The sequence below is a fragment of the Triticum dicoccoides genome, chromosome 6A, assembly GCF_002162155.2.
Source record: "Triticum dicoccoides isolate Atlit2015 ecotype Zavitan chromosome 6A, WEW_v2.0, whole genome shotgun sequence".
In the NCBI taxonomy this organism is placed as follows: domain Eukaryota; kingdom Viridiplantae; phylum Streptophyta; class Magnoliopsida; order Poales; family Poaceae; genus Triticum; species Triticum dicoccoides.
This window is the reverse complement of record NC_041390.1, coordinates 157,587,981-157,597,592: the sequence shown is the minus strand read 5'-3', so window position 1 is coordinate 157,597,592 and position 9,612 is coordinate 157,587,981. Positions and strand designations below refer to the sequence as shown.

The window sequence follows — 9,612 nt, the reverse complement described above, 5'->3', positions numbered from 1 at the left end:
GCTTTAATCTTTTTGCAGCACTCTATTCTATATGATGAACTCTACAAATAAAGACCAATATTGAATATATTCTCCCACTCATAAATTTTCTAGCAACACATGGGACCTACACGTCATACAATAGTACTTTGATAGATCAAAGTTATATTTCTCACATATATACAGTTGTATTTATTTGTTTGCCGGTCCACCACGGCTTACATAAATAATTGGGTTTAGTGCATAAAAAGATCATCAACACTAATCAAAATATGGTACTGTATTGATCATAGATATGCTTGTACAAATTATACGGTGTTTTGTACAGCTTTTACATGTACAAATCAGATTACATAGGAAGAAAATATTGAAGCATACATATACATGTGCATCATCCATTGAACATCCCCAAAACATGGGTGATTGCTTTTTTACTACATCCAAAATAGTTACAAAATGCACTAGGGGCAAGATGGTCTTTTCACCTCACACTTAACACCATTAGTACCTAAAATGGACAGAAATGTCATATAAGGAACAAAATTTACTTTAGGTGTCAAATAGGGAAGACAATAGGGAAGACATTTTTATTTTGGGCCAAATAGGGAAGCAAATTTTAAGAAAGGGCCAAATAAGGAATTCTCTCAACATTGAAAGAAGATCGGCCGCGGTCAAGGGGACATTCGGGTTAGTAGTAGCGGCAGGAGCAATGACCGGAGCACCAAGTGTCTCAGTCGTGGCGGGGGGTTGGTTTTGACCATCTCCCGCAACGGGTAGGCCACCTCCCTCATTCCCTAGATCGACCATATCCTCTAAGGTTGTAAAACCTTATATTAGAGCACGAGGCTCTGATATCAATTGAAAGGATCGATACGGTCGACTAGAGGGGGGGAGGTGAATAGGAGACTATAAATTTTAATCTTTCTTGTGGATTTTAAGGCTTAGCGGATAAAAGAGTTCACTAGATATGCAACCAGGTGAATGCAACCTATATGACAAGCAAGCTCCAAGAAGAAAAGCTAGGCAACAAACTACTTAGCAAGCCAACAAGCATACAACATCAAAGAAAGGTGCGGGAAAGGATTAACCACAAGTGAGACGAGGACGCGGATTTTAACCCGAAGTTCACTCTTCCTTGGGGAAGAGCTAATCTCCGTTTGGAGCGGTGCCGGAGCCAAAGCTTGCGGAATGCCAAAAAAGGCTCACCGTATTCTCCTTTGAGTCACCCCCAACGGATGAGCCTCGAACCACTTGGGGTTGGTCTTGAAGGCGACCACCACACCTTTACAAACTTCTCCGGAGCACACCACAAGCAAGGAAGCTTCCGGAGGAACCTCTAACCGCCTAGGAGCCCAAGCTCCAAAAGTAATAAGTCAATGGGGAAGAAATGTTGCGGGGAACGCGATTTGGTTTGGTCAAGTTGTAGACCGGGTCTTGCTCTCCCAATCCCCAAAGTTTCAACAAGTTTGGGTGGAGGGATTGAGAGTATTGAGCAAAATGGGGTGTAGCAATGATGGAGCTCAACAAGACATTAGGGCTAAGGGTTGGAGGAGGAAGAAGGGCCTTTTTATAGTGTTCATGTGAGGGTGGGGATTTCTGCCCGTTGGACCCCGTGCGCACGGACTAAGTCAGCCCCGTGCGCACGGGGTATCCAGAAACAATCGCACCACCCCGTGCGCACGGGGGTCAAAAGACCCCATGCGCACAGGCGGGGTATCCAGAGAGTTACCCAGTACCCCGTGCGCACGGGGTATCCAGAGAGTTACGCAGTACTCCGTGCGCACGGGGTATCCAGAGACAATCGCACCACCCCGTGCGCACGGGGTCAAAAGACCCCGTGCGCACGGGGTACCCAGAGAGTTACCCAGTACCCTGTGCGCACGGGGGTCTACCCCCGTGCGCACGGGTACCCAGTAATTTACTATTGCAACTTTCTGAGTACCACATCACACACACTAGGTTCATATGAGGTGGTTGGAGTGGGAAGGATAAGAGAGTAAGGCTCGGCAAAGGCATTCCCACACAACATTTGTACACACAGACCCCTTTTAATAGTGCGGTCTTTCCTACGACTCAAAGCAAACCAAAACTAAACCTTCGAAGCGTCGAAAGACCACGCCTTTGTCCTTTTTGAAATGGGGGGTCGCACATCTCCATCGCGGGCGTTTAGAACCAATAACTTGAGATAAACTTTAGCAACCGATATTAGTTCAACTAACCACATTGTCATCACACCAAAATAGCTTAAGTGCCATTAGCACTTTCAACGTATCCACAAGGAGGGGAAGGAGTTGCACATCGACTAATAGGCAGTTGGCGTGAACAACAGACTAAGTTGCACATATCACTGGTAGGGAAAGTGAGGAAGGGTGTGCCAAGATTGAAAAACTACATATCCACTGGTAGGGAGGAGCATTTGCACATCGACTACTAGTAGTTGGCCCGGGCAGTAGACTAGTTGCACAATAGGTTGCCATGGTTTTTAGATTACAACCTCATAGAAAGTTGGATCATGCAGCTCTATAAATTAGTTTTGAAAAAGTTACATCATTCAATATTAAAGTTGCATAATGCAGTACTAAAGTTGCACCATATAGCATCAAAGTTGGCATCAATTTTTTTGTCGAAACATACTCATGTGGGATCTAGTTTCAAAGATCTCGTCACGAAGAATCCAACAACGAAGACAGGTCTGAATTTTGACACGCGGTTTGAAACATATGACTTTTTAAAAATTTGAGAACCCAAAATAAACGAATATGGATCTATTTTCCCCTTCCGATATGACCGGTCTGATTTACATCTAAAGCAGATGACCACATGTACTAGCAAACTAGAAAAAAACACACATGCATGTGACATAGCAGCCGCTTGTTCTCTCCAACGAACACCTGCACTTTTAAGATTTTAGGAAGAAAGAAATATATCAACTTAACTTAGACACACACTCCGCAGCCCGGCCCAACCCAGCTAAAGAACCAGTCACTACTTTGGTTCTCACCAGGTGGGACCCGCTTGTCGGTCAGTAGACACGAGCGGAGCACCGAGCAGGCGCGCAGCACATCATCTGTCACACCGGCGGCGGCGGCGGCATGGGGATGGGCGGTCGAGGTGTGGTTGGCGACAGGTGGTCGCAGCGCGTCCTCTGGATGTGCGCCATCGGCAGCGCCGTGAGTAAGCACCTGAACCAAACCCTAAACTATGGCGCTCCCTTACATTCCGTCTCCGCGTCCTCATGGTTGTTCCGTGCCGCGATCCGATCTGATGGTTGCCGCTCTGCAGGCCTGTACTTCTTGGCGGTGGAGAGGCAGGCGCAGAACCGCGCGCGGGCGGTGTCCGAGGGCTTTAAGGGCCTGGACGGCGCAGACGGAGGTGGCAGCCGTGGCGGGGAGGACGTGTGACTTTGGCGGCGCCGAGGTGAAAGGGCGTGTAGGCATGTGCCTTTCTGCTCGAAGCCTGAGACAAGTTAGAGTTTGCTTATCTGCTGCTTGTTCACAAGATTCACAGAATCGTTGCAATAAGAATGTACTGCTAATTGCTCCCTGTGTTGCTGTATGTCAATGTTTGGGGGCAAGAATTGTTATCTGACGACATGATGCTTTTTTGTGTGAAATGTGAGTTGGAAAATTCAGATTATGCTTCATTTCGTAACTGTGGCTCATAAGTTTATCGAGCTTGTTGGGTTGCAACTTAAGAATTAGAACTTAGTCTAAGAAAAACAATGGAGTATATAAGCAAATGAGAAATTTTCGTTTAGGTAATTCATAGATATAGGCTCGAGTTCCTGTATTTTCCATACTGTTATACTCTGTTTTACATTTCTCTAAAATGAGCCACTGTCTTTTAGGATTTTTGTGTGTGTATTCCTCGGTTGGGAAACCAAAAGGTAAACCAGGAGATGATCAACTTAAAATGAAGATAATGGCCGCTCAGTGAGCACTACATTCTTTTCGTGCCTTAGTACCAATACTTGCTGCACCTCACTAATTGACTACTTTTGATCCTGATGGGCACTGGGTGACAGACTCTAGTAATACTGATGAGGTCTATCAAATATGGAATAGTCCACCAACCCATCATATGCTGATTTCTGGCAGTTTTTTCTTCTTCCCTGCTTCTCTTTTACCCTTACTGAATGATAAGCTACTGCAAGTAGGGTTTGCATGCTTGAATCCTTTTCTGTCTACATTGTAGAGTTCTAGCAGGGAGTAAAATGGAATAATCCAGTGCCAGTGTATTAGATTGTCTCTTATTTATCTATAGTTGGTAATCAACTTAGTGCTGAACTGCTGATTAGATTCATGATTTTTAAGTTTGGTAACTTTTTTGCCCCGTAGAAGATAAGCAGAAAACAGCAATAAATGTTTGCTTAAGTGAAAATTGATCCCAATTCCTGTCCATTGTAGTCAAAGCAGTCCAGCGACTACTTTAAGAATAAGTTCCTGGCAGTTAGTACTTTGGCTAGTGCTTCATGGTATCTACTGATTTATTGTATGTGCATGGTGCGGTAATTCTATAAAATTGTTGACACCTCTACATTCTACCAATTTAGAGAATAATGGCGTCTACAGCCTCAATGCATCACTAACTGGAAATGGATATTTAAGTGAGATTTCTGCTATTTATTCTTTTGACAGAACAATGCATGGTTCAGTTTCTGCTATTTATTTAGCAGATAGTTAATGGTTTTGTCTCTTGTACATGCTGTATAGTCAAAGACTTGGCAGTACATAAGGCAAGTAAACACTACCTGACCTTTCACTGCAATTTTTTTAACATGCTGTGATAATCTGTCTGCCATCCACCTCCCCTCCACCAAAAGTAACTCTGTGACTGGTGGTGTCATCTCCATGATTTTCACCATCTTGTTCTAGGGTTTGCAAAATATGCCTTCTGATTGATTTTTCATGTGGCTATTTCTAAGTTGCCTTACTTTATGTAAGTAGAAAGTTGGTTTTTATATAAGTTCCGTACCAATGCGTGGATATTCAGTTAGTAAGACTATAATTATGTGAGCTACGAGGAGTGAAACAATCATGATATTAGTTTGTTGTTTGTTTCTGACCATAAAAGAACTAAATCCAATGATAATGCCTAGGATCATTATCTTTTCCAGTATATTCTTGATTACTGAATGCTCATATTTCATAATTTCAATATTCTGAATACATGGATGATTGAATCTCATCATAATAAAATCCCCTACTCAGATAATATCCATCAACATTTGTCTGTTTAATGATTTCTATTTTCCTATATCTGCATATACATTTTATTTCATCAGTTTTTTACATGAAAGCACACACCATCAAGTTGCAGTGCTTTGAACCATTGGCAGGACTCAAAAGCAGATTCATTTTGTTTTGCACTCAAATATGTATTTGTTAGCACATCGTTGTTTCTATTGAACAAATCTAATCGCACCTCTACCCTGAAAGTTTATTGCTCTAACATCTTTGCTTTTCCCTGCGAATTTTCTTAGAATATTAGACACACACAACTCTTGTGTTAGTGACTGAGTTTGGATTGTGCTGAAACTGAACAACATCTTGAAGGATTTTATGGCTGTACATCATTGACTAACGAGAAGGCTTGTAGATGGCTGGGGACAAGGCAAAGTATGATTTGTGTAATCTGCAAAAGCTAGATTTGTAGCTATCTCTTTACTATACCAGGAGTCACACTAAGTACAAAACAAAGGAATGAAGTTAGGTGATTACGAAGTGGCATGATTAGAGAGAGATTTCTCTGTTACTAACATTACCTGCTTCTTTAATTAATTAATTTATTCCATAGTAGTTCAGTTTGATCTATCCGCAAAATGCATAGGAATGTCCCATAGCACTTTTCCTTTATTAGCCCCTGTGCTAAGACTTGAACTCTTATTGCCTTTTACTTTATGGGCCCTTTCTGCGATGCCTCAGTTTTTCCATTTTCTTAATGGCAAGTGTTAATTTAAATATATGCTACTCCCTCTGTCCCAAAATATAAGAACGTTTTAAACACTACACTAGTGTCAAAAACGTTCTTATATTATGGGACGGAGGGAGTATATTATAGATCTAATGATCAACTTAGGTGCCCACTTCTTGTAGGTATGAAAGCCCGAAAATGTGAGGAATCTTCCATGCACAGAGGCCACTAATGAAAGGGGGTTGCAGGATTGTGATGCAAGAACGCATCATTCTTCTCTTGTCATCCATATAATCTTGAAAAGTACTTTTTCACAAGATGCTGGTTTATTCAGATTATTCTACCCTGTATCAGTGTCCAAAGTTTCGTTGACTATCCACATATTTCTAATCCAAAGTATTAGTTTGATAATACCATTTCTTATGCCTTATATTTATTTTTCGTGTTTATTTACTCTTATACCTGACATGAAAATCTATTAGTTTACTGAAGAAACATACTTTTGACTGAGCAATGGAGTTCAGCATGTGTTAGACCCAGTTCACCTTAGTCGATTCCACTTTTATTGTGCACTCTCGCAGGTCACATAATCACAAGATGCCTTGTAATAAAATCCATGATGATATGGTGGTTACGAGCACTCCAGCCTTCCAGATGCAGTTAGTGCTGTTCTTTCCGGCCTTTCCTTTTGCCCCCTTCCTCACTACTGACCCCACAAATTTTAATGTCACAATCAGCTTGATGCAGAGCATCTTTGGCATGATCTTCCTTGCATTGGTCCACCAAATAATCCCCGTTTAAACTCTAAACTTTTTCTGTAAATTATACCTAAGGTGAACATGTAAGACCAGGCAAGGAAAATAATAAATAAAAAGGTGCAAGAATGATTGTGACGTTTATGATGAGGACTGGAAAGTTTAACTAATTAAGAAAAAAGTTAAGGGGGGATAAGGGAATAATCTATGGAACTTATCAACGTTCTAACCGGTTTCTAGTTAGCATCTAAGGGTTTCTGCTTTGGTCACTTGTAGCATTTAGGGTGTGATAACTTATGTGCTTAGTGGTTTGAAAAGAACAAATTGAAGGTGTAAAGCCTACTGCTTTTTCAGGGAATTCGGTGTATCCAGCCCTTTGCCTGTGGGCTCCAGGAAAGATAGATTCTGTAGCTTGATTGAGTTCGTAGCCATAGATAGGTCTTCTATTTTCCTGGGACCATTTGAAGCAGATAGTGTAATTTATGATAATTTACATTTTCTATATCTGTTTAGATAGATGAAACCTACTGGTAGGGAGGTACTTTAGTAGTCTACCAGCTCATTTATTTATTGCATAAATTCCAACGTGCACCTTTAAGGTTGATGGATGGCCAGACCTTAGCCATGTACTCCCTCCGTTCCGAATTATTTGTCTCACATATGGATGTATCTAGATGTATTTTAGTTCTAGATACATCCATTTCAGCAACGAGTAATTTGGAACGGAGGGAGTAGTAGCATATTTTGTTGATTACTGTAGGTGCCGCAAGTTAGTGGTCAAGATTGTAATCTAATCTTGCACAACCGTGTTGTTCCTTGGTGCTCCACCTAAGCCTTAATGTACAATATCTGGCAACTCAGCATAGTTGACTGTTGGTCCAAAAGCCAGTGGAATTTTGTTCGAGGCATGAGGTATCTTAACCTTTTTTCCCTGAATAAAATAATGTGTTTTCTGGGCTACTTTATGAAATGACGAATTGCTTATCTCACTTTTACTGTTATTTGTATTGTTCCTTTCTTCTGTCAGCGTCCTAAATGTTTCGCTGATTTGCACTGCTGATTTCTGTAGGTGTCTATTTAGTAGTACTAGTATTTTGCAATGTTCTCTAGCTTCATCTTACATCCTTCCTTTCTGGAAGGGTTTGCTGAGCTTCTGCCTCTCCGTTGTGTTACCTTGTGATGAAAGAGAGAAAATATAACTATGACGTCCCTCTGCGTTGGAGCCTCTTGTTGGAAAACTGTACTCTCTTTTGGAGAATGATTGAAAATGCATGAGCGGCCAAAATGTTCTAATCTCAGAACTATCCAGACTGTCTTGTGGAAAGCAGGCCGACAATTTCAGGAGAAATAGGCTGTTGATGGGTATTTATTTTATATATTTATCTAGTTGAGAGGACAATAGTTTGTTTCCTTAGCTTCTTCCTGAAGCGCTGTTATAAAAAATGCAAAAGCTGGTTGACTAATTTGTCCTTGCAAAATCATTCAGGCGGTGGCGGCATATTTTTTGTGCTCTTTCTATACGTCTGGGGTGAAAGTTACGGATGCCAATGTCAGGAGACGCATCCTTGGTCCTTATATGTATGTTTGGCGTCATAGTTTTCTTCCATTTTTACCTTCTTGCCCTTTTAAACCTGAACTTGAAACCTTCTAAGTTTTTTTCACGTTACATGAATCACATCCATAAATGTCTTCAGGTTTACTCTTGACATGAGTACGTTTGGTCATTGACGGCCTTTTATTATACTTATTACTAAATACTACAGAGTAGGAGTATATGTTTCTTTTCATCAATTTATTTCTATATTTGTGAGGGAGTTTCCATAATGAAATTGGATGAGCCATTGTACATTGGATTTGCTTTCATTTCGTGATATTTGAATACTAGAAGGGTAAGACTAAAGCTGGCCTACACACAGGGACAGAATAAAAAATGGGGGAGAAGGGAAGGTAGGAGAAAGAACATGGGCATAGATACGCACGGAAAAACATGCACTAATTGCAACACGAAGAGGCAAACAATCGAATCGTTGCCATCTCTACCTGGCCACATTGTACTACCAAAATGCATGGGCTCTCTGTAATACTACCCCCATTTCATTATACAAGGTCACTATGAAATATACATTTGCATCTATATATAAGGCCATCAATAGTAATTGACGCAAAAATTAAAAATTAATGATACTTTCTTGTACTAGCATGCAGGCAAGTTATAATGTTACCTAGTTATTTCCTTGCTCAACATGCACTCAGTTTCCTATTCCTTCATTACGTGCATGAGGTGTATTCATTATTCCAGTAACGAAAAGAAAAGTTAGTTTGCAAAACAAATATTAAATTTTACGTTCGTACCTATAATATGAGTTTGTGGTCTTGTATATAAAAATGAAAAGAGTACTGTGTTTATAGATTTGACATGACTTGCACTTGGGAGAATCTTATATCTAATGCTTGTTAAATGTAGACTGGAAATTTAATTGTGTAAGTTTGTTCCTTCACCTTCAATTACACAGCTTCGGGTTGATTCGTCAGATCCATAGTAATTTGGGATTGTACCCTCTGGTTTAGAATGAGTTGTCATTTTAGTTAACAACATAAGTCTTTTAGACTTGGTGAAGCGTATATTTCCGCCGGAGATTGCGAGGGTGCATAACTTGGATTTCATAGCTCTCATGGAGAATGGTAGACCTAACTTTACATCGTAGTTTTTAGATAATATTTCTGGAACTATGGTGTATGCATGGTACTATCAACCTCCTCAGGGGAGATCGGGTGGTATCCTTCTTGGTGTGAATAAGTCTTCGCTTGATGCTTGAAAAATGCAAGTGGGTGACTATGCTGTCAAGTTTCACGTGCGGTCAAAACTTGATCGTTTTGATTGGGCCCTGATTTCCTCGCTGAATTGGTTCATATATGTGGAGACGAGAATTTACCCATGTTAGTTGTGTGTGTGGTGATGGTGGTG

General features: G+C 40.8%; 1 long non-coding RNA gene across 1 annotated transcript; it reads left to right on the top strand.

Annotated features, from left to right (window-relative positions):
• Nucleotides 1-2,952: 2,952 nt before the first annotated feature.
• On the top strand, nucleotides 2,953-3,622 carry LOC119316394. The gene is made up of 2 exons (XR_005152965.1): nucleotides 2,953-3,153; nucleotides 3,262-3,622. It is a non-coding gene; the product is annotated as an uncharacterized LOC119316394 (long non-coding RNA).
• The last annotated feature ends 5,990 nt before the right edge of the window (nucleotides 3,623-9,612 follow it).